The 25,413-nt window shown below is 37.4% G+C and overlaps 1 protein-coding gene across 3 annotated transcripts in view; it reads left to right on the plus strand.

Moving 5' to 3' along the window:
* The window catches only part of BRINP3 (BMP/retinoic acid inducible neural specific 3), a 418,385-nt gene that overhangs the window by 283,176 nt on the left and 109,796 nt on the right, over positions 1-25,413 (plus strand). The gene's annotated exons all lie outside the window — the stretch shown is intronic.

A 25,413-nucleotide genomic window follows, 5' to 3' on the forward strand; every position in this document is an offset into this window, starting at 1 on the left:
CCTTTAATTTTCAGAAGAAAGAGAAAGAGAGAAAGACAGAGAGAGAGAGAGAGAGGCAGTAGTTTCCAGAACAATAGATGTTTTTGACATATTTCTCTGGCAGTTTGGATAAGCATGTTATTGTGTTTGGGTTTGGCCAGGGGCCATTGTAAAATTAACAGACCATAGAGTTGGCACAATGTCATGGTGTGATTCTGGACAAAGTAGTAAGAACAAAATAAAACATAAAGAGCATTTCTTTGTGTTTTAAATGTAACATGTCATCATTAATGTAAAAATCAGTCATCAAACATATTTTTTATTGCTTTGTGAGATTAAAATTAGTATTTATATTTTTTCAGTTACTTGAAAAATTAGTACATTGATATGTTGAGAATGCTAGACAAATTAGCCCAAGGTACATCTTTTCTCCAAGATTCCCCTAGAGAAAATAAAAGGTTACATGAAAATATCTTTAGCTTAAGAGTTGCACAAATAATAACTGCCGATTTCCAATATTGTTTGTAAATGAGGTTAAGACAAAGGCTTCTGTAGAGATAAATTGTACAATTATAGTCTACCTCTGACCATAAAATTTAGGTTGTATTGAGTAATCAAGTACATAAATAATATTTATGCCATATAGATACAAATGTGGCCAGCATGAATGCAAATGTTGTATTAATTTTAAAATATTGTAAGGTAGAGTAGTATTGTAGGCATTTAGCTTAAGGTTATTGAGAAGAAATAGGCTTTTTCAGAAATCAATTTCAGTGATACAAACAGTGACTTAAAGTATATTTTCTAATAGAAGACATCATTGTTGCAAGTGTGTTTATTATATGGCTATTGATTTTTCACTCAGTACACCAAGTAGAATTATACAATAGAGTTTTTGTATCCATAGTAAGTATTCATTCACAGTTCATATCAAAACTTAATGGATATTTGTACATACTCTTTTATCCCAGAATAGAAATCTGTATCACAAAAGGCACATGTTTTAACGGCTAGGCTATTGTATGCAGGCAGTGTTCCTAGACACTGATGCTACAGCTGATGTTGATAAGGCTTCATGGATGGTATAAATGAGCCAGCCTCAAAGTAGAAGTGACTTTTATAAGTAAGTAAACTCACAGTAGCTCTAGGGAACACAGAGGAGTAACCTGGAGTGTGAGAGAGTGAACAGTTTTGCCTTGAAAGGACTCCAGAAAATGCTCTTTATCCAGGAGTCTTGAAAAGGAGTTCTAATGCACACAATGGAAATAGTTTCTAAAATATTATATTTATTTATTTTTGGCTGTTCTGGGTCTTGATTGCTGTCTGGGCTTTTTTCTAGTTGCACTGAGCAGGGGCTACTCCCTAGTTGCGGTTCAAGGGCTTCTGATTGTGGTGGCTTCTCCTTGCAGAGCATGGGCTCTAGGGAATGAATGCAGGCTTCAGTAGTTTCAACTCCCAGGCTTTAGAGCATAGGCTTAGTAGTTGTGGTGCATGGACTTAGTTGCTCTGTAGCATGTGGTATCTCACAGACCAGGGATCAAACCTATGTCTCCTGCATTGGCAGGCAGATTCTGTATCACAGTAACTAAGGAAGTCTCCATAATGGAAATATTTTAAAGTGTATGTAGCAGGGCTGGAAACAGGGAAAAAAAAAGTGGAACTTTAGATCAGGGAGGGGAATTAGAGAACAATATAGGAATGATACAGAGATGGATGGATTGTAAAGCAAAGTTCACGTATCTTATGTGTAACTAAGAAAAAAAAAAGGGAATGAGGTTAATGTGTACTGGGAGCAACAAGGTTCAGAAAATAATCTGAAAGTACCCAAGGCCTGCAAGGGTGAGGTAGTAGGAGCTGGGAAAGAGGGGAGGGCGATCAGACTTTTCAGAATTAAATTTAAACATGGATGGAGTTCCCACCTGAAGCAGTAAAGTAACTAGTGATTATCTGACCCAGTGTCAGCTGCAGTCTGGGCTACTGCGAAAGCTCTGGGAAAGATTCTTGAGCATGTCTACAGGGTCCTTGAATTTCATGCACACTTTTATTATGCTGTGTAATTTCCTGGGGAGAATATCTTTTATTTTCCTTTGTTATCAAATATATAGATAAAAGATAAAAGACGTCCCTCCTCAAGTATAAGATTATAATTGCTTAGATGTAATTGAACAGGGTGAAAGGGACTGAATGGCTAGGGTGGTGGGTGTGTAAGCAAAATCCAAGGGTATTCAACTTCTGAAATCCTTTTACTTGAATAAACAACTGACTGCAAAGTGCTTTTGTAGTATATTTGAAATCAAAGGATGCAGCATGCTTGGGGCTGGTGCATGGGGATGACCCAGAGAGATGTTATGGGGAGGGAGGTGGGAGGGGGGTTCATGTTTGGGAATGCATGTAAGAATTAAAGATATTAAAATTTAAAAAAAAAAAAAGCTGAACACTTCTACCAACTCTCTAAAGGTTCTGTGTTGCTTTTATATTTTAAAGATTCACACTAGGGATATCAAGATCTACAATTTCTTTGATTAGATAAAAAACCTTGGGTTTTAAGTGTCATGTAGTGGGCACATAATTTCTTGAACAAATGTTGTATGAAGATATCTCGTGATTAGTAGAATCTAGGAGACAGAGTATTGTTAAAAAATAAAGTCAAATAAGATCATTATCAGATAACAGCAAAAATATTGTTAAATCTGCATTATCATGCCTGCTTTTATCATGCTAATTCTTTAAAAACACAGGAGCTGGATAAATAGCATTAACTATGAGCCAGTTTCTAGAAAAGGAAATTGAACAAATGGTTGCTTTTATCTCTTATAATCATGAATGTAAATGTAGACTGAAGTTCATTAACACATCTGTAAACAAAAAAGGAATGGCTCAAATGTGCATATAGCTTAATTAACTGCTATACTATTCCAGTAATGGCATTTATGTCAAATATTATTTCTCAATATAATTATTAGTGCAAAAAATATCAAGTATAATGTCTAGGATTCTCCATTATTTTCAGAACATTCAATTAAATTGACTCAAGTTACCTAAAAAAAATCACACTAACATATTCTTTAGATTTATTTTGAAATAGTTGAATGAACTTTAATATATGATTGACAAAGATGGGAAAAATCAAAATATATATATTGTGGAAATTTTAATCTATTGCCTGATATGCTATATGCATTTTCCAAAATTTCTTTAATACTCTGTTTTAAATTAAAATTTTGAATCTGTTAAAACTCTAAAAGTTATCATTATTTTTCTAAAAGAAAAAATATAATAATATATTCCTAGCATTTTTCTAACATAGAAAACTTATTGGAAATATATTTAAAATTATGGTATTTAGATTTTTTTCCAACAAATTTAGTAAAAGGCACAAACAATATGATAAAATCAACTTACAGGTCCATATTCCAGCTAAAAAGTCCATCTTCAAATGATGTTTTGGTCTTGCATAGTTTACTAAGGGTGTTGAAAGTGATATTGAGAAAAAGTTCCATGACTTTAGAGCTTCAATAAAGATACATTAATATAAACTTCAAGAGCTATTCATAAAGTTAGGATATACATTAGAACATTAGAATATACAATGGAGCAAAGACAGTCTCTTTGACAAGTGGTGATGGGAAAGCTGGACCACAACACATGTGTCAGTAAACTAAAATAAACTTTGGGAGTTGGTGATGGACAGGGAGGCCTGGAGTGCTGCAGTCCGTGGGGTCACAAATATTGGACACAACTGAGCAACTGAACTGAACTGACTGAAAATAAACTCAAAATGGCTTAAAGACTTAAATATAAGACAGGATATCATAAAACTCCTGGAAGAGAACATAGGCAACACATTCTCTGACATAAACCATATCAATGTTTTCTTAGGTCAATCTCCTAAGGCAATAGGGAAAAAACAACAACAGCAACAAAAATGGGACCTAATCAATTTCATAAGCTTGTGAACAGCAAAGAAAACCGTAAAAATAAGGAAAAGACAACCAATGCACTGGAAGAAAATATTTGCAAATTATGTTGCCGATGAGGGCTTAATTTCCAAAATACCCAGCTGGCTTAATTTCCAAAATACCCAAGCAGGTCATACAGATCAACAACGCAAAACAACAACCCAATCAAAATATGGGCAGCAGACCTAAACAGACTTAATTTTCTCCAAAGAAGACATACAGATGATCAACAAGCATATAATAAGATACTCAACATTGCTAATTTTCAAGAAATGTAAATAAAACCTACCATAAAATATTACCTCACCTGAGTCAGAATGGCCATCACTAAAATGTCTATAGATATAGTTAAAGGCTGGAGTTCAGTTCAGTCACTCAGTCGTGCCCGACTCTGTGATTCCAATGTGAGTGTTCTTTATAATTCAAATGCTAATCATGCTAAGTTGTCATTCCTTGTTCATTTGCTCAGTCATGTCCAGCTCTTTGCAACCCCATGGACTGCAGCATGCGAGGCTTCCCTGTCCATCACCAACTCCCAAAGCTTGCTCAAGCTCATGTCCATTGAGTTGGTGATGCCATCCAACCATCTCATCCTCTGTCGTCCCCTTCTCCTCCCACCTTCAGACTTTCCCAGCATCAGGGTCTTTTCTAATAGGCCAGCTCTTTCTACCAGGTAGCCAAAGTATTGGACTTTCAGCTTCAGTATCAGTCCTTCCAATGAATATTCATGGTTATCTCCTTTAGGATTGTCTGGTTAAACCTCCTTGCAGTCCAAGGGACGCTCTAGAGTCTTCTCCAACAACACAGTTCAAAAGCATCAATTCTTTGGTGCTCAGCCCTCTTTATTGTCCAACTCTCACATCCATACAAGACTACTGGAAAAACCATAGCTTTGACTAGATGGACCTTCCTCAGCAAAGTAATGTCTCTTCTTTTTAATATGCTGTCTAGGTTGGAGAGGGTGTGGAGAAAAGGGAACCCTCTTACAATGTTAGTGAAAATATAAATTGGCATAGCCCCTATGGCAACAATATAAAAGTTCCTTGAAACACTAAAAATAGAGTTACCGTATGATCCAGCAATCTTATTTCTGGGCATTTATCTGGAGAAACTCTAATTTGAAAAGATACAAGTACCCCAATAGTTCTGTTCAGGCTATTTACAATAGCCAAGACATATTCAGTTCAGTTAAGTTCAGTCACTCAGTCCTGTCCCATTCTTTGTGACCCCATGGACGGCAACATCCCAGGCTTCCCTGTCCTTCACTATCTCCTGGAGTTTGCTCAAAAACTCAGATCCGTTGAGTTGGTGATGCCATCCAACTGTCTCATCCTCTGCCATCGCCTTTTCCTCCTGCCTTCAATCTTTCCCAGCATCAGGGTCTTTTCTAAGGAGTTAGTTCTTCACATCAGGTGGCCAAAGTATTGGAGCTTCAGCTTTAGCATCAGTCCTCCCAGTGAGTATTCATGGTTAATTTCTTTTAGGATTGACTGGTTTGATCTTCTTGCCACCCAAGGGACTCTCAAGAGTCTTCTACATCACCACAGTTCAAAGGCATCAATTTTTAGGGACTCAGCCTTTTTCATTGTTCAGGTTTCACATCCATACTTGCCTACTGGAAAAACCATAGCTTTGACTATATGGACCTTTGTGGGCAAAGTCATGTTTCTGCATTGTAATAGGCTATATAGTTTGACTATAGCTTTCTTCCAAGGAGCAAGCGTGTTTTTATTTCATGGCTGCAGTCACCATCTGCGGTACTTTTGGAGATCAGGAAAATAAAGTCTCTCACTGTTTCCACTGTTTCCCCATCTATTTGCTATGAAGTGATGGGACTAGATGCTGTGATCTTAGTTTTTTGAATGTTGAATTTTAAGCCAACTTTTTAACTCTCCTTTTTCACTTTCATCAAGAGGCTCTTTAGTTCCTCTTCATACTCCTATGTTGTACTATTGTGCCATGATTAAATTCTTGGAATCAAAAATCTCCAGAATAATAAAGAATCATATTTTTTTTCATATTTAACATTTTCATATGCTTGATAACAACTTTGCAGTTTGCATTATGGATATTTATTTCCTGTGTGCCATGTCTTCGTGGCTTTTGATAAATAATTTTTGGGGGGAAAAAGCCAAAACTATTTTTAATTTCTGAAGGAGATCAACCCTGGGTGTTCTTTGGAAGGAATGATGCTAAAGCTGAAGCTCCAGTACTTTGGACACCTCATGTGAAGAGTTGACTCATTGGAAAAGACTCTGATGCTGGGAGAGATTGGGGGCAGGAGGAGAAGGGGACGACCGAGGATGAGATGGCTGGATGGCATCACCGACTCGATGGACGTGAGTCTGAGTGAACTCTGGGAGATGGTGATGGACAGGGAGGCCTGGCGTGCTGCGATTCATGGGGTCGCAAAGAGTCGGACACGACTGAGCGACTGAACTGAACTGAACTGATTTTTAATTTCTTTTGTTTTTAATAAAAATAATGTCTTATATATATTTTGTTGTTGTTTTTCAGTTGCTAAGTCATGTCCAACTCTTTGTGACCCCAAGGACTGTAGCCCACCACACTCTCCAGTCCTTCACTATCTCCTGGAGTTTGCTAAAACTCTTGTTCATTGAGTTGATAACACTAACTATCTCATCCTCTGCCACCCCCTTCTCCTTTGCCTTCAATCTTTTTCAGCACCGGGGTCTTTTTCAATGAGTCGGCTCTTTGCATCAGGTGGCCAAAGTATTAGAGCTTAAGATTCAGCATCAGTCCTCCTTATAAATAGCGGCATGTTGTCTGACTCTTTGTGACCCCATGGACTGCAGAACGCCAGGCCACCCTGTCCCTTACTGTATCCTGGAGTTCACCCAAGTTCATGTCCATTGAATTGGTGATGCTATCTAACAATCTCATCCTCTGCCATCCTCTTCTTTTGCCTTCAATCTTCCCCAGCATCAGAGTTTTTCCCAGTGAGTCATCTGTTTGCATATTGGAGCTTCAGCTTCAGCTATCCAACCATCTCATTCCTTCCAGTGAGTATTCAGGATTGATTTGCATTTGGTGTTATAGCAAATAGGTAGGAAACAATGGAAACAGTAAGAAACTTTATTTTCTTGGGCTCCAAAATCATTGTGGATGGTGACTGAAGCCATGAAATCAAAAGACACTTACTTGTTAGAAGAAAAGCTATGACAAACCTAGACAGAGTATTAAAAAGCAGAGACATTACTTTGCCTACAAAGGTCCATATAGTCAAAGCTATGGTTTTTCCAGTAGGCAAGTATGGATATGAAACCTGGACAGATAAAAAGGCTGAGTGCCAAAAAATTGATACCTTTGAACTGTGGTGATGTAGAAGACTCTTGAGAGTCCCTTGGGTAGCAAGGAGATCAAACCAGTCAATCCTAAAAGAAATTAACCCTGAATACTCATTTGGAGGACTGATGCTAAAGCTGAAGCTCCAATACTTTGGCCACCTGATGTGAAGAACTAACTCCTTAGACAAGACCCTGATGCTGGGAAAGATTGAAGGCAGGAGGAGACAGGGATGATAGAGAATGAGATGGTTGGATGGCATCACTGACTCAGTGGTCATGGGTTTGAGGAAACTCTGGGAGATAGTGAAGGACAGGGAAGCCTGGTATGCTGCAGTCCACGGGGGTCACAAAAGTTGGACACAACTGAGTGACTGAACAACTCAAATCTGTACATGACTACTAGAAAGACCATAGCTTTGACAATAGGGATTTTTGTTAGCAAAATGATGTCTTTGCTTTTTAATATGCTATCTAGGTTTGTCTGGGCTTCCCTGGTGGCTCAGCTGGTAAAGAATCCATCTGCAATGCAAGAGACCTCAGTTCCATTCCTGGGTGGGAAGATCCCCTGGAGGAAGGCATGGGAACCCACTGCAGTATTCTTGCCTGGAGAATCCCCATGGACAGAGGAGCCTGGTGAGCTACAGTCCATGGTGTCGCAAAGAGTTGGACACAACTGAGCAACAAAGCACAACACAGCCCAGCACTAGGTTTGTCATAGCCTTACTTCTAAAAACCAAGAATCTTCTAATTTCATGGCTGCAGTCATCCTGCATAGTGATTTTGTGTGCCCATAAGCCAGAAGGGAAATGCTAATAATTCATGGAGTACTGCACGAAATGCTTAGAAATGTCATGCCTCACTGGTGGGGCATACCAAAGGGTACTCCTGCTGCTGCTGCTGCTGCTGCTAAGTCACTTCAGTCGTGTCCAACTCTGTATGACCCCATAGATGGCAACCTACCAGGCTCCCCCATCCCTGGGATTCTCCAGGCAAGAATACTGGAGTGGGTTGCCATTTCCTTCTCCAATGCATGAAAGTGAAAAGTGAAAGTGAAGTCTCTCAGTCATGTCCAACTCTTCGCGACCCCATGGACTGCAGCCCACCAGGCTCCTCTGTCCATGGGATTTTCCAGGCAAGAGTACTGGAGTGGGTTGCCATTGCCTTCTCCAGGGGATCTTCTTGACCCAGAGATCGAACCTGGGTCTTCCACACTGTAGCCAGATGCTTTACCGTCTGAGCCACCAGGAAAGAACCAAGTCATAGGTTCTATCTAAATTTAGTGGAAGAAGATTACCGAAGATTGTGCATACCATAAGGAAAGGGTTGGGAGTGGACCTTAGAATCTATTACCAAAGACTAAATGAAAAATATTTGAAGGGTTAATGACCAATTTCCAAATTAGTTAAGATATTTACAACCCACAGATCCTAGCAACTCAAAAGATGCCAAACATAAGAAAGGTCAAGAAAATTACACCTAGGTAAGCATTTCATTTGGCCTCCAAAATCACTGTAGGTGGTGACTGCAGCTATGAAATTAAAAGATGCTTACTCCTTGGAAGGAAAGTTGTGACCAACCTAGACAGCATATTAAAAAGCAGAGACATTACTTTGCCAACAAAGATCCGTCTAGTCAAGGCTATGGTTTTTCCAGTGGTCACGTATGGATATGAAAGTTGGACTATAAAGAAAGCTGAGCACCGAAGAATTGATGCTTTTGAACTGTGGTGTTGGAGAAGACTCTTGAGAGTCCTTTGCGCTGCAAGGAGATCCAACCAGTCCATCCTAAAAGAGATCAGTCCTGAGTGTTCATTGGAAGGACTGATGTTGAAGCTGAAACTCCAATACTTCGGCCACCTGATGTGAAGAAGCTGACCCGTTTGAAAAGATCCTGACACTGGGAAAGATTGAGGGCAGGAGGATAAGGTGATGACAGAGGATGAGACGGTTGGATGCCATCATCAACTCAATGGACATGAGTTTGGATAAACGCTGGGAGTTGGTGGTGATGGACAGGGAGGCCTGGTGTGCTGTGGTACATGGGGTTGCAAAAAGTCAGACACAACTGAGCGACTGAACTGAACTGAACTGAGGCATTTCATAATCAACTTGTCTGGTGGCTCAGATGGTAAGGCATCTGCCTGCAATGCAGGAGACCTGAGTTCGATCCCTGGCTTGGGAAGATCCCCTGGAGAAAGGAACGGCTACCCATTCCAGTATTCTGGCCTGGATAATTCCATGGACAGAAGAGCCTAGCAGGCTGCAGCTGATGGGGTCACAAAGAGTTGGACATAACTGAGTGACTTTTACTTTCACTTTTCATTTCATAATCAAATTGCTTGAATTTGTGACCCCATGGACTGTAGTCCACCAGGCTCCTCTGTCAGGCAAGAATACTAAAGGGGATTGCCATTTCCTTCTCCAGGGGATCTTCCTGATTCAGGGATCAAACCTGTATCTCCTGCATTGCTGGTAGATTCTTTACCATCTGAGCTGTAGGGAAGTCCATAAAGAAAGAATATCTTACTTTCTGTTAGTTATCAGAGGATTCCCATCCAGAATAAATGGACATTTTGCTAAGATATAAGGTGGACCAAGACTGTAAATGCTTAGATATAAATTCATGAGGTGCAGGGAGTTAGGGGAAAGAAAGGACACATTAGGTGCAGAAGAATAGAGCTAAGGGTGATAGCAGATTTCTTGAAACAATGCAAGTAAGAAAATAGTGGAGATGAGAACTTTAAAATACTAAAAAATTCTGTCAATATAAAGCTTATTTTCTAATAAAAATATTTTAATAATGGAAGATATATTTTCAAATGTATGAAATCTGCAAGATGCTCAGTGGCAGACCTGAATGAAAGAAATGATGTAAGAAAATTTTCAGGCAAGAAGGTAGATAATGTCAGTCATTAAATACATAAATGTGTACTTACATAAATGAATGAAGGAAAGTGAAAAGTGAAAATGGTGCCAACACTGGTAATTATCTTTTATTATTGTTGTTGTTTGTCTTTTTAAGAGAGAAGCATTTCTTTAAACAATACCACAATCAATGTATTATGAGGTTTATGGCATATATATAAGTAAGTAGTAGGACCACAATAGCATAAAGATTAGATGAAATATACTGGACGTATTTGACCCTTGAACAACATGGGTTTGAACTATAAGTGTCTACTTACAGGGAGATCTTTTTTCAATAGTAAATACTGCAGTACTACATGACCCATGGTTAGTTGAATCCATGGGTACAGAATTAACGGTATAGAGGAACCATAGAGACAGATGGCCAATAATGAGTTATACTCATTTTCTACCATATGGAGGTTGGTATCCCTAACCTCCTCTTGTTCAAGGGTCAAGTGTATAAAATTTAAAGTTCTTATATTGTCAGTGAAAATCTATAATATAATTTAAAGGTAGTTTGATAAGTATGTATACTATGAACCTTAAAACAACCACTAAAATAACAAAACATTATAGTTAACAGGACAGAAAGGTAATATAATAGAATTATTTTAAAACTAATTCAAAGGAAGTTAAAAATAAGAAAAAGGGAAGAAAGAACAGAATGGGAAATAGGGAATAGATATTAAGTAAATAGACTTAAACCTAATAATATCAACATTCTATTAAAATGCACATCAGTGTCACATTGAATTTTTTAAGAAAGTAAAATTTGACTATACATTGTCTATGGGAGAATCATTTGAAATTTGAAAGTAAGTTAAAAGTAAAAGGATGAGGTAGATACGTGATTTTAACACTGGAGTGGCTATCTTAATATGAGAAAAGTATGTTCCAGAGAAGAATCTTACCAGTTGTTCAGTTGCTCAGTCGTGTCCAACTCTTTGTGACCATAGACTATAGTACACCAGGCTTCCATGTCCTTCAGCATCTCACAGAGTTTGCTCAATCTCATGTCCATTGAGTCAGTGCTCCACCCAACCATCTTGTTCCTCAAGACATCCCCGCTTCTCCAGCAACACAGGAACACTCTGAGCCTCAATATCAGGCAGCTCTTTATCCCAATACCTTTGAGCTCATCCCATTACGGGTCACTCCATTGCACTCCAGAGAGCAGTCCACCCACCAAACTCAACACAATTTCTTTTAGGATTGACTGATTTGATCTCCTTGCAGTCTAAGGGACTCTCAAGAGTCTTCTCCAATACCAGAGTTTGAAAGCATCAGTTCTTCAGGGCTCAGCCTTCTTGAAGGACAGAACTCTCACAGGTAAAGGAACAGGACTACCCACCAAAAAACAAAGAGGAAGTAGGCTACAGAAGGAATTCTATTGATAGTGAAAATGATCTCTTGAAATCAAAATGTCCACAGATAAATAGCCTAGAGACAAGGATTGAGAAGATGCAAGAAAGGTTCAAGGCCTAGAAGAAATAAAAAAGAGCAAATAAAATGATAACCATTAAAGAGATCAGGCACTCTGGAGGCAACAAAATACTGAATAACAGAGGCAGAAGATAGGATTAGTGAAATAGAAGAAGGTAGAAATAAATGAATCAGAGAGGAACAAGAAAAGAATTAAAAGAAGAGGACAATCTCAGAGACCTCCAGGACAAGCGCTCCAACTTCGAAGAGAGTCCCCAGAAGAAGAAGACAGGAAGCTGAGTTGTGAGGAGTAATGTTGAATTTCCTGAATCTCACTCTTGGCCAGATCCTAAGTCCTTCAGAAAGGAAAGTGCTGATGCTGTCTTCCAACTGTTTTAAGCCAAAAGTCACTAAATCAAGTCAAATTTTGAAGAAAGCTCTGGTCAACCTCAATTCCAGATTAGACTATTCAGTCACACTTAATAGAAACCTAATACAGGAAGAAGTATGCTTATTTTCAGAGGAAATATTATTTACATACAGTCTTCATTTTGCTGTTTCTTCTTTTTTATATACATGATGTTTGACAATAGCAATAATATATGAAAAGCAAGAGAATGTGGACTCAAAGGGCACGACAGGCAGTAGTCAAGGAAAGCAGACTAAGAAATGAATAATTATTTTATTGTCAAACATTTCCCAGTGTATGCCTTGAACTTGGTGAAAGCCAAAAATGTATCAGAGGGTTTCTTCCAAAGCCTTGTACTTGAGGAAAGCACAGTTGCTTCCATCAGCTATGCTGTTTTGCACCTAACTTTCCATGTGCTAAATTCATATGGTCAGTGATGGCTAATGGCAGTAATTGACTGGGAGGATGTATACTCATTTTGGAACTTCCTGGTATTTTAATTCATCATACTAGCACTGACAAAGATATTAAACATTCAGTTCTAGTTTCCCTTTATTTTATCAATGGCAGATTTATCCTCTTCCTTCTCTGCCAGAGATTAGAGCAGCCTAGTTTTCTTTTCTCTCAGAAAAAGCTAATTAATTGATATCTATAGGACATTTACCCCATAACAACGAATTTCACCTTTAAGTCTCATGGAAGTTGTTAGGGTGAAATGATCTTTCTTTATGTTTTTCTGACCTAACTAGAGTTGGAAGTCCTTACTTTTAGCCTCTGGTATTTCATTTCTATTTCTCTGTATCCCTTGATATCGCACTCCAGTACACTTGCCTGAAAAATCCCATGGACGGAGGAGCCTGGTAGGCTGTAGTCCATGGGGTCGCGAAGAGTCGGACACGACTGAACGACTTCCCTTTCACTTTTAACTTTTCTTGCATTGGAGAAGGAAATGGCAACCCACTCCAGTATTCTTCCTTGTAGAATCCCAGGGACAGAGGAGCCTAGTGGGTTGCTGTCTATGGGGTCACATAGAGTCAGACACGACTGAAGCGGCTTAGCAGCAGCAGCAGCAGTTGTCCCTTGATAACTATATAAATTTGCTCAAAATGCTATATTGGATCACATAATTTTTTTCCTCATATGAAGTCGCAGAAACTTCCTGGAAATTATTAAGACAATCTAGGTTTGTATTTTATACTACATAACATTTCTAGCCTTATTCCTTTTGAAGTGCATGAGCTCTAACATCATACTGCTTTTCCTCTTCCACCCTTAAAGACTTTAGAACCAATTAAGATGTACTCACAGAAATCATCAAGACCGAATTTAAAGTATAAGCTCTATTGCTAGGCATTTTGGAAAACTACAGACACAACAGGCTTCTGAAAAATTCACTCCCGATTAAATACCTAGCACTCTCCCTCAGGGCAGAGCCACTCTTTTAACCTTAACCTACGAAAACAGGAATATAACTCCTCTGATGGATCTGTCCAAGTGGTATTTCAGAAGGAGCAGAGTAGAGAATGCATAATCCCATCCTTCAATATTGCTAATCAGGTATTCTTTTATCTTTGATGGAAGCTATTGAATGTGAGAGGGAGTTGGGTTAAGAGAGGGCATGAGAGGTATCCTAGTAAAATTCTTGCCAGTGAAACATTAGACAAAATAAAATGCACTTTCTCTTCTAGTACTATCCAGGGCATCTTTCTTAGTTTGAATATAGCCAGTTTCTCAGGATGTTTAAAGTAACATTGTATTTATTGGGACCACTGTGCTTCTTCTTCTTGGATCCTGCCTAAGTCACGCCTGACTGTTTTGAGACCCCATCAGGAAGTCTGTTTTATTGCCTGGGATATTACCTCCTCCATGAAAAACAATTAGATGACACTTTTTAAAACATAATACGTGTTGATCACAATCACCCTGCCTTTATCCAGGAAACCAAGGCTGATTTGATTTTTGTTTTGTTTCAACAGAGTTGCTGATATTAGATCACTAAATTTATGCAAATCTTTGTTATTTATATTTATTTAGATGTAGGAGGCACAAGTCAATTGCGTTGTGTCAGGGATCATATCTATCTTTCAGAACTCTAAGTTGGATTGTTAGAAACAATGATCTGGAACAAAGGCTCTCAAGAGCAATACTTTAAATCAATAAATCTTGAACTCCATTTCTTCCCACATATAAATTAAACTTGCAGTTCCCAGAGGACTATAAAAGAGGAAATGTCAAGTGGTATCCCCATAAAAGGACCCTTCTGTTTCACTAAACCCATGATGACTGCCTACCAGGATTGCTTGAATTAGTTACTCTGGCAGGTGTCAGCAGAAAAACTAAAGATAGGTCTGAAAAACCACCTGGACAATGCAAATATCTGAGCTTCCTGTGTCTGTGTGTGTTTATACATATATGAAACATTGTATTATGTAAAATTAGACTCTTTCAAAATTCTTACTCTATTATGACTACATCTCAAAATTTGATACCATTCAAATTGCCGGTAGTATAAACATAAGAGGATTTAAGTCATAGATTAGGGAAAGAAATCAATTTTCAGAAAATTACTAGATAATTTTAGAAATAATCTCCTACAAGATGGTGTTTTCTAAATCCACTGATGCTTATAAACAGTTTTGGTAACAAGGTTAAGCAAGCAGAATGCCTGGTTTGTGAGTCGGCCACAGAGGAAAGAACTTTGATACATTCATCACCTTTATCTTTGCAGTTCTTAGATCCCACTCAGAGAGTCTTCTCAGGGGGAGTCTATGGAAAGCCAAAAGAATCATTGCTGTCTTGTCTAGGAAAACTGTTATCTTCACAGAGTCAAATATTTCTATAATAATTAAAACATTTGCAGTCATCAAGACATTCAACCAAAGGCTAGGAATAAAAACTTGCATTTCTATCTACATAGTAGGACAAATATAGAATCTTTTCTAACAACGTCAGTATAGCAACCTTTAGGAAAGAAATAAACATAAAGAAAGAAAAGAAAAAGAAAAACAAACATTTATTGATGCCTTTACCCAATGTTGTTGTTGTTAAGTCACGTCCAGCTCTTTTGTGACCCCTTGGACTGTAGCCCACCAGGCTCCTCTGTCCATGTCCATTTCCCAGGCAAGAATACTGAAGCAGGTTGCTATATCCTTCTCCAGGGGATTTTCTTGGCCCAGTGATCAAACTCACATCTCCTGAATTGGCAAGTTGTTTCTTTACTCTTGAGCCAACAGGGAAGACATAATACAATGTAACCATTGTGAATACAGAGAATGCCTTTTTTAGGCAGTTAGGAATAAATGGAAATTTATGCTATATGTTAATTGAAATTTCAATTTTACTTATAATATGGAGAAAATCAGAAAACAGGTAGGATGTTTTCCAAGTGAGAACATAGTTTTGATATAACAAACTTGTTTTGTTGTAGTTTTATATGAGTAAATGGCAAGTATAGAGGTTAAAATAATAATGAAATGAAAATGGGAGAGTGGAGTCAGCAAGGATCATAATATGTGGAGCAATATAATGAACTGTCAGAACCTTTTTTGATTTTGGATAACCCCCAATTTAAAACTAAAATGCATGTAATTACAGATTTCCTCAGAAGCATATTGGCTTTGGAAAACATGCACTAAACCTGATCAAGTAATGTTTTCATTAATCAGGTTTTTCTTCGTAACCAACCAACATTTTTATTAGTGAATCATAGAGTTATACAGTGTATTTTATTGCTCATATTTTTCTTTCTTACTAGACTTTCTTCCCATGTTATCTTAAATTGATTCATTTTAACTCATGTCTCAAAGATCTCCCTATTTAGTACCTTTTATTTAGTCATTTAAAAATATATAAATTCATTCATTAGGCCACTCACTCACATACTTTTATTTACATACTTAACAATATGAATTCTAGAATCAAAATGCCTGCATGGAAATCCCAGCTTCACTGATCGCTAGTCATGACACCTGGATAAATTAAAGCACTCAACTGCTCCTTGACTTAGGTTCATTGTCTCTGGATTGAGGATTATATAGATATGTTGTGAGGGTCAAATGGGTTAATATTTGAAGTGAAGTGAAGTCGCTCAGTCGTGTCTGACTCGGCGACCCTGTGGACTATATAGGCTATCAGGCTCCTTGGTCCATGGGATTTTCCAGGCAAGAGTACTGGAGTGGATTGCCATTTCCTTCTCCAGTGTATCTTCCCGATCCAGGGATCGAACCCGGGTCTCCTGCATTATAGGCAGACACTTTACTATCTGAGCCACCAGGGATGCCAATAATTTGAAAGGCTCTCACAATGCCTAGCATATAGAAGTGCAATGAAGTGTTAGCTGTAATTATTTAACGCATAGTTATTGAGCTCATGCTATATTCCAAGAGGTAAGTTTATTTATCTTCTGGTCTCTCCACCCTGAGCTCAGTACAAGATAGGAGCTCAATAAATGCTAATTGAAATTAAATGAACCTAACTCAGCATGAGCAGAATTGATGATGTTGTAGCAATCAGAAACTGCAGCAAGCCGAGTTTCCAGATTGCTAAAATTAGGTAAGTGACTGTAACTATTGTGTGGATGCTGAAATAGCTTTGAGAAGTTTCATAGGAATCGCCAATATGCCTCTGTATTTATTTCAGCATCCTCATATTTCTTCTTCCTCTGAGTAGTGCAATAACAACTCTCCTATTAAGCAAAAAGAAAACTCAAAATCCTCTTTTAGAAATACTTTATTTTAAATAAGAGTATAGAATTGCTTGTTTCTTATATAATAATTCAGTATATTCCACTTCCTGTTTTGCAAAGCATCAAGCCCATATCACAGGTAAACTAGGACATCCCATCACTATAACTAACATGTCAAACTCTTTGGCAGAATCTCCTCACCTTTGAAATGCTGGCAGCATCATAGGATACATGCAGTAATGTACTTAGTGACTGACACTTAACAAATATTTGTTGAGTGCATTCTGCTGAATTTGTGAAAGACCAGATGCCAGTAACAAAGGTGCTTAGAAGGGAAAAGTCAGCTTCCTAAGCTAACTGCAGATTGACTATCTGCCAAGTCTTATTCACAGTATAGCTGACTATTCTTGTATAGAGAGTAGTGAGTGAATTTCATTCATTGAGTGAATAGGAATTTGATTTTTTTCAAAATTATCTTTTTATTTTAGTCATTAGAGTATGAATACAAAAAGAATTGGTTTGATTTTCTTATATTTGGTGAAAGCTCTGGAAAATAACAGAGAAGGCAATGGCACCCCACTCCAGTACTCTTGCCTGGAAAATCAAGTAAGAAACTCTTAGTTGGGATGGGAATAAATATGCATGGTTTGTGAGTTATCTGGGCCCTTAAAATTTGTTTGTTGTATTTTTAATTAATAATTTATTTTTAGACAAGTTTTAGGTATGCAATGAAATTAAGGGGAACAGATGCTTCTCATATACTCCCTGCCTCTATGTGTGTGTAGCCTCCTCCATAATCAACATCTTCCATCAGATGATAAATTTATTGAAATGATGCACCTGTATTGACACATCATAGTGTCCTGAAGTCTACAGTTTACATTATGGTTCATTCTTGTAGTATGTTCTATGGATTTGGATAAATGTATGATGACATGTATCTATGATTATGATCATACATGTATTTCTACTGCCCTAAAATTCTCTGTGTTCTACCAATTCGTCCTGTCCCTCCTCCCCAACTGGAAACCACTAATCGTTTTACTATCTCCATATTTTTTTAAAAAGATAACCATTAAATGTCATATTAAGTTAAAAGACATAAAAATAATTTTAGTCTCTCTCTCCCATATTGTTCTGAATTTGGTTCATCTATCTACGAACAGATGGTAGCATCCATTATTAGATATCAGCTGTTTTACTCAATTTCTTGTTACATACCTGGGGATAGAGTTAAATAATTAAGAGAGAACTATCCTATTCTTTACTTTCTCTACATTTCTGTATGCACTCCCTATTTCAGTATGGCGCATCATGTCAGGAAGAGCCAAGGGAACAGAGCAGTTAAGAGTCCTGATTCGGGGCCACAGTCCCCTGGGCTGGATTCCCAATTCCACTGTCTACTGATTGTGTGATCTAGCTTAAATAAACTCTTTCTCTCTCAGTTTAACCATCTGTGAAAAGGAGGCAGTAATGACACTAAGATTATCTGGCTGTCGTGAAGATTAGAAGAGTTATATTGAATGTACTTACAACAGTGCCTTACATGTATGAAGTGTTGTATAAGGGAATAAATGACCTGTAAGATCCCCTGGAGAAGGAAATGCAACCCATTCCAATATTCTTGCCTAAAGAATCCCATGAACAGAGGTGCCTGGTGGGCTACAGTCCATGGGGTCACAAGAGTAGGACAGGGCTTATTGACTAAACCACTGCCATGCCCATGGACTGTCAATTTAACTCATTATAAGGAATAATTACTAATAAATAATTATATATTTGAGATACATTTTTATTAATAGAAATATTGGCATATAGGAAATTGTGGCAGACAAGGTCATCTGTTTTAGTTTATTTTATCAACCATCAACACTATGTCAGCAATTCCTATGTACTGTCATTCCCATTTCCAAACCCAAGGTCTTCTGATTTTTCTAATAACCTATAATGTTTTCCTCTGTTTATCATATTTTTATCAAATTCTAAATTTAAATCTGAATTCTTTGTATGTTATTCTCTCTGTTAGTCATCTGTATTTAATCAAGCAATGAGTTCTGAACATCTTTTTGGTTTCCATCCATTTTTAATAGGAATTGAGCTGAGGCACTTCCCATTGTAAAGCTTCCCAACTACTCTCCCTGACTTTGTCTTATTACCTTTCTCATGCAGCCTGCATAATATCTCAAGATAAATCCTTTACAATGCTTTCTTGAACCAACCTACAAAGTTGTTCAACACTTAAAGGGCTTATTTCCTGTTACATGTATGGCTCTATAGGGAGTTGTTGTTCAATCTCTCAGTCGTGTCCTACCTTTGTGACCCCATGGATTGCAGCACGCAAGTCTTCCCTGTCCTTCACCATCTCCTGGAGTCTGCTCAAACTCATGGCCATTAAATCAGTGACGCCATAGGGAGTAGTCTCTATAATTGAATGATGCAGTGCCTTTGACCTTTTCTTATTCCACCATTTCATCACTGACTTGAGTAGCTGAGTAAATTGGTGAAAACTGGAACAAAGATTCAAAGCCATCTTAGTGAGCTAGAGTGCAAATGATTATGAAAGTATGGCATGTCATTGATATAAATGTAAAGTTAAAGAAAGATATTGCATTTTTCTGCATTCATATTCTAAACATATATCATTTTTTTTCCACCTTTAAAGTTTAACACTTTTGTCCAGGGAATTGAAAAAGACTAAGCTAGTTTTAAAAGGGGATTTGTGATGTGACATATAATTCCAAATTTATTTTATGCCACTTGACAATGGATATTTTCCCCATTGCACTGCTTAAGAGGAACTCAAAGTTTAAGTGATCAAATCTCACTCGAAAATGTGCTGGGCAAAGAATTTATATTTCAGATCATTGCATTTCCCTCCAGCCGGATTGTAAAAGGTTGAGGTTAAATTACTTTTACATTTTAAAGTGCACTTTAAAGTGCATTAACTTCCTAACATTTCTGCCCTGAAATGCTACACTAATTTGATATTTGTCCTATATCTTTTTTTCTATCTAATCTAGACAGAAATCTGAGTTGACCTTAATTATATTTTCCTTACTTTTAAACTACCATCCTCTGTTCAGCAATCTTCAGACACATACATGGAAATTTTTGTCATCTTAAAAATGACTAGATATTTTCTTTTAAATTTAAAGGTTTCTTTGAGAAATATAATAATTCTGTCAACTTTAAAATATATAACATTAGTCATTTGTGACTTATGTAAGTAGAAAAGGTTGGAGTCTATTTTAGTTAGGTGCATGAAAAATGTACTCTCACCTTCACATAACTCAAAAATGGCTAAAGCAATTTAGTTCAAACTCTCAGACAAGTTCACCTTTGGTCCATGAAAAAGTTTGAAAAATCTCATCGAAAATGATATCATGCTCAGAGAAAATTATGACCGAAAAAGGAGATACATGTTTTATATAATTCCTTTTATTTTTAATACATAAGATTATCTTTTCAGTTTAATTTGAGGCATCTGATAGTTAAATTTTATTTTAATAAGATTAGTTAAAACAATTTCCCTTGACAGAATTAATAGATTTGGAAATTAAAACAAGACATATGCATAATATGTGATCCTATCATGGCTAAATATAATATCCAGTACCTTACATCAGTGTAAAGTTATCCATAAGTTTACAAATTACCTAGTTAATTTGCTTCTTTGGTGAATGTTCATTTATTATCTGTGATATGGTCAGCACTGCTAGGTATTAGGACTAAATAAATGAAAATAGCGTGATTATTAGCCTTGGCAGATTTAGTCTGGGGAGGCAGATATCTGGACTGAGAAAGGTAATACAGCAAAAGCAAATTTACTGCAAGGACATTCATTGATTCTTGTCTAAGAGAATTGATAAGAATGCCCCCAAATATCTGATTTGAGTCTTGAAGGATAAATAGTAGGGTGGTATCACACAATGGAAAATCCAGACAGAAGACAAAGGCTTTAAATATAAAAGGGTATGCCATGCTAAAGAATTATGGAGAATTTCAGTGTGTCTGAAGAAATCTGTGACTGATTTGTAAAGAGCAGTGTTTACCCAGGTGGGATAATGACATAGATTGATTTATTTTTGCCCCAGTTCCTTACCCACGCCTTTAGCTTTACCCCATTATTAACACACGCCTTTTAGCACATCCTTTACCAAAAGAGTTTATAATTTCTCTGATGACATCTAAGAAACATTTTTTTCTCTCTCTTTAGTGTTGGCCGTGGTCATGTGATTTTGGTTAATGAAATGTTAGTGGACATGACACATAGGCTCAAAATATATATTTTGTGGTTAAATTTCTGTTCTTGTGTTTCCATCATTGTCATGTGAAAGATTTTCTCTGTGAAAATCAGTGTCTCTTTAGTTTGGGTCCTAGAATGAACATTTGAAGAGTGAGCTTCAGCTTCCCTTTTAGCTCAGCTGGTAAAGAATCAGCCTACAATGCAAGAGACCCCAGTTGGATTCCTGAGTGAGGAAGATTCACTGGAGAAGGGATAGGCTATGCACTCCAGTATTCTTGGGCTTCCGTGGTGGCTCAGCTGGTAAAGAATCTGCCTGTAATGCAGGAGACTTGGGTTCGATCCCTGGGTTGGGAAGATCCCTTAGAGAAGGAAACAGCTACCCACTCCAGTATTCTGGCCTGGAGAAGTCCACAGACTGTATAGTCCATGGGGTCAAAAAGAGTCAGAGGAGACAGCGACTTTCACTTTCAGAGAGGGCTTGAATTCATTGCTAACCTAACCAAGCCATTGTTGCAGACACACAGATCACTGAGAATAAATGAAAATAAAGCAGCTTTTAATACCAACAAATTGAGTGTAGAACTATTTGCAGGTATTACCAAAATATTTGAAGAAAGCAAGAAGCCAGTTGGCAGGCAGTTGGGGGTCTGTAGCAATGTTTTGACATGTCAATAATTTTGTTGTTGTTATAAGAGAAATTTATTAACATTGTAACTCAGAAACATAATGGAGAGCTTATTAGATCAGAAAAGTCTAATGGCATATAAATATGTTAGGATGTTATTACAGTAAATAATGGAAGAGCAAATAAAAGTCTTAACTCATACAGTAGCAATAGAGAAATGCGGGTTTCGGAAAATATAATTTACATTATTGCATACTAACCAGTGTTAGGCCCAGAGGAAAAAGCTGGAGAAGATAAACACCTGAGAGATTTGGTGGATATGGTGTTTCCATTAATTTGACTGGACAGAGATAATATGGGTTTTATAGAAACAGAGATAATAAGTTTAGTCTGTGACAAAAAATTTATGAGGTATTAGTGAAAAACCAAATAACATCTAGAAGATGGTTGCAATGATGAGTCCTAAAGTGCAAGAAAGAATCAAACAAGGAGCAAATATGTGAAAATCACCAATATGTAGATAATAAATGAAGAGACGAAAGTGAATTAGGTCAATCACAGAGAGTTTATCGGTTTGACAGATAAGAGGGCATTCTGGAAAGATGGCAGGCTAAAGAGAGGATTGACTTTCTTCTATCCCCAGCTCCTATTGCCAACCATCCAAACCTCCTGAGCCAGATATGTTTAGGTGCCCAGCGGAAAACAAGCCCTGGGCAGTATAATCATGAGAATTATTTGAAGCATCTTCTTCCCTGAGATTACTGAAAACCTGAGAAGCAGCTTCTGAAAGTCTTAATTTTGAGAATTAGAATCTTATTGTTACCAAGAAGAATTCAGCACTCAAATGATGTCTGGCACCATATGAGTTTAGCTTTGTTTCCCTGACTCTTAGGAGCTGAAGAATGGTTGAAAAACTGGTCAAGTTTTCCTACCTAAGGCATGGAAAGCTTCTCAGGGTAAAGAAACTAAATCTTAACAGCAGAGCAGAGATTGTGAATAGGCTACTGTTGTTCTATTTGAGGTGACAGCTACATGACACAGTCTTCACTTCTCAGAATTATAGACAATGAAGTATTCTAATATTCTAGCAGCTGAACAAGTCTCAGGGAGTAAAGAGAGAAAAAATATCAATCTAGATAAGCAGAGCCAGATCAGAAAAATAAACCACAGTGTGCGATCTCTGTAAGCCTCTGAAAAAATAGAGATGATAGAGAAAATTCTTGTAAACTTCAAAAATACAACCCCAAATACTTGGTGACTGAGATTAAATATATCTATTAATGGAGAATGGTTACAAATAAAAAATTAACAGAAGGTATGTTTCAAATCTAAAAAAAAAAAGTAATAGAAAACTACCAAGAACTTAAATCAGGATGAAATATAGATAATATATCCAGGAGATATAACATTTTGAAAGTATAGACATTTCACAAAAATAAAAAAATAATATTAAAAACAGAGGAATAAAGTTTATAATTTACAGAAGTAAAGCAACTTCAACTCATTGTATATGGCTCAAATAATATAAAATAACTATGAAAACAGGTTTTACTTATAATGATAAAAGAAATACTTAATGAATATTCAAAAACTAAGCAAATATATCATTCATTCACTCAATCTGAAGGTAATATTTTTTAAAAAGATTCTAACAAAATAATAAGTGTTAAGACCAGAGACTGCAGGATGGGATAGGAAAGATGAAAATTTTAAGTAGTTAAAAGTTATGGATCTCAAAATATATAAATGAAAGCCAAAGATACTTATCAATACCCTTTAAACTGAGAAGGAACTTTGAGAATGAAAAGTGAAGCTGGCAGCTTTATAATGTGCAATGTGAAGTTTATTGCAGGGAGCATACATACAGGTAGGATTGGGCAAATGGTGGTCCAGAGTATGCTCAGCTGCACTCCATGCTGTTGGAAGGAATACAGAAGAGTTGAAAGAGGCCAAATTGGAAAATAGAATCTGACTACAAAGGGAGAAACATGTCTGTAGCTACAACAACAGAGTTTTTTTCTAATCCCTGAAGGTCTCATGACCTTACTATCTGCCTCAGCAAAAAAGCACTCTGCCAAATTTTATACAAGCAAGGGTAAAAATTGATTGCGAACTCATGTGGCTTGGGTGCATTTCTTGTGAATTAGGTTAAAGCTCAGTCATGCAGAAAGGGAGGGGGTAGGACAGCAGGCCTAGGACAGCTGGAAAAATGGAGTCCATGTGGTTCAGTCATGTAGTGTGTGTGTGTGTGTGTGTGTGTGTGTGTGTGTGTGTGTGTGTGTGTGTGCATGTGCAGTAAAAGAGGTCAATCTAAATGGAAACTGATACAGTCTTATTAGAAAATACAAAATTTCTAAATCAGGATTTTTTTAAGCATAAATCAATTCAGTTCAGTTCAATCACCCAGTCATGTCTGACTCTTTGCAACCCTGTGGACTGCAGCACACCAGGCTTATTTGTCTTTCACTATTTCCTTGACTCATGTTGACTGAGTCAGTGATGCATTGAACCATCTCATACTCTGTCATCCCCTTTTCCTGCCTTCAATCTTTCCTAGCATTAGGGCCTTTTCTAATGAATCAGCTCTTCCGCATCCGGAGGCCAAAGTACTGGAGCTTCAGCATCGGTCCTTCCAATGAATATTCAGGACTGACTTCCATTAAGATTGACTGGTTTGATCTCCTTACAGTCCAAGGGACTCTTAAGAGTCTTCTCCAACACCGCACTTCAAAAGCATCAATTCTTCGATTATCAGCTTTCTTTATAGTACAACTCTCACATCCGTACACAACTACCAGAAAAACCATAGCTTTGACTAGACGGACATTTGTTAGCAAAGTAATGTCTATACTTTTAAATATGCTTTGTAGGTTGCTCATAGTTTTTCTTCCAAGGAGCAAGTGTCTTTTAATTCCATGGCTGCAGTCACCATCTGCACTGATTTTGGAGGACCCCGACCCCGCTCCCCGCCACCAAATGAAGTCTCTCACTATTTCCATTGTTTCCCCATCTATTTGCCATGAAGTGATAGGACCAGATGCCGTAATCTTAATTTTTTAATGTTGAGTTTTAAGCCAACTTTTCACTCTCATCTTTCACTTTCAAGAGGCTCTTTAGTTCCCCTTCACTCTGCCAAAATGTGGTATCATCTGCATATCTGAAGTTATTGATATTTCTCTTGGAAATCTTGATTCCAGCTTGTGCTTCATCCAGTCTGGCATTTTGCATGATGTATTGTGCATATAAGTTAAATAATCAAGGTGACGTAATACAACCTTAATGAACTCCTTTCCCAATTTTGAACCAGTCTGTTGTTCAATGTCTGAATCTAACTGTTGCTTCTTGACTTGCAAACAGATTTCTCAGGAGGCGGGTAAGGTGGTCTGGTATTCCCATATCTTGAAGAATTTTCCAGTTTGTTGTGATACACATAATCAAAGGCTTTAGTGTAGTTAATGAAGCAGAAGTAGGTGTTATTCTGGAATTCTCTTGCTTTTTCTATGATTCAGTAGATGTTGGCAATTTGATCTCTGATTCCTGTGCCTTTTCTAAATCTGGATTTAACATCTGGAATTTCTCGGTTCACATACCTTTGAATCCTAACAGAGAATTTTGAGCGTTGCTTTGCTAGCGTGTGAGATGAGTGCAATTGTGTGGTAGTCTGAACATTCTTTGGCATTGCCTTTCTTTGGGAGTTGGAATGAAAACTGACCTTTTTCAGGCCTGTGGCCACTGCTGAGTTTTCCAGATCTGTTGGCATATTGAGTGAAACACTTTCACAGCACCATTTTTTAGGATTTGAAATAGCTCAGCTGGAATTCCATCACCTCCAACTAGCTTTGTTCCTAGTAATGCTTCCTAAGGCCCACTTG

The sequence above is a fragment of the Ovis aries genome, chromosome 12 (genome assembly GCF_016772045.2).
Source record: "Ovis aries strain OAR_USU_Benz2616 breed Rambouillet chromosome 12, ARS-UI_Ramb_v3.0, whole genome shotgun sequence".
NCBI classification, from domain to species: Eukaryota; Metazoa; Chordata; class Mammalia; order Artiodactyla; family Bovidae; genus Ovis; species Ovis aries.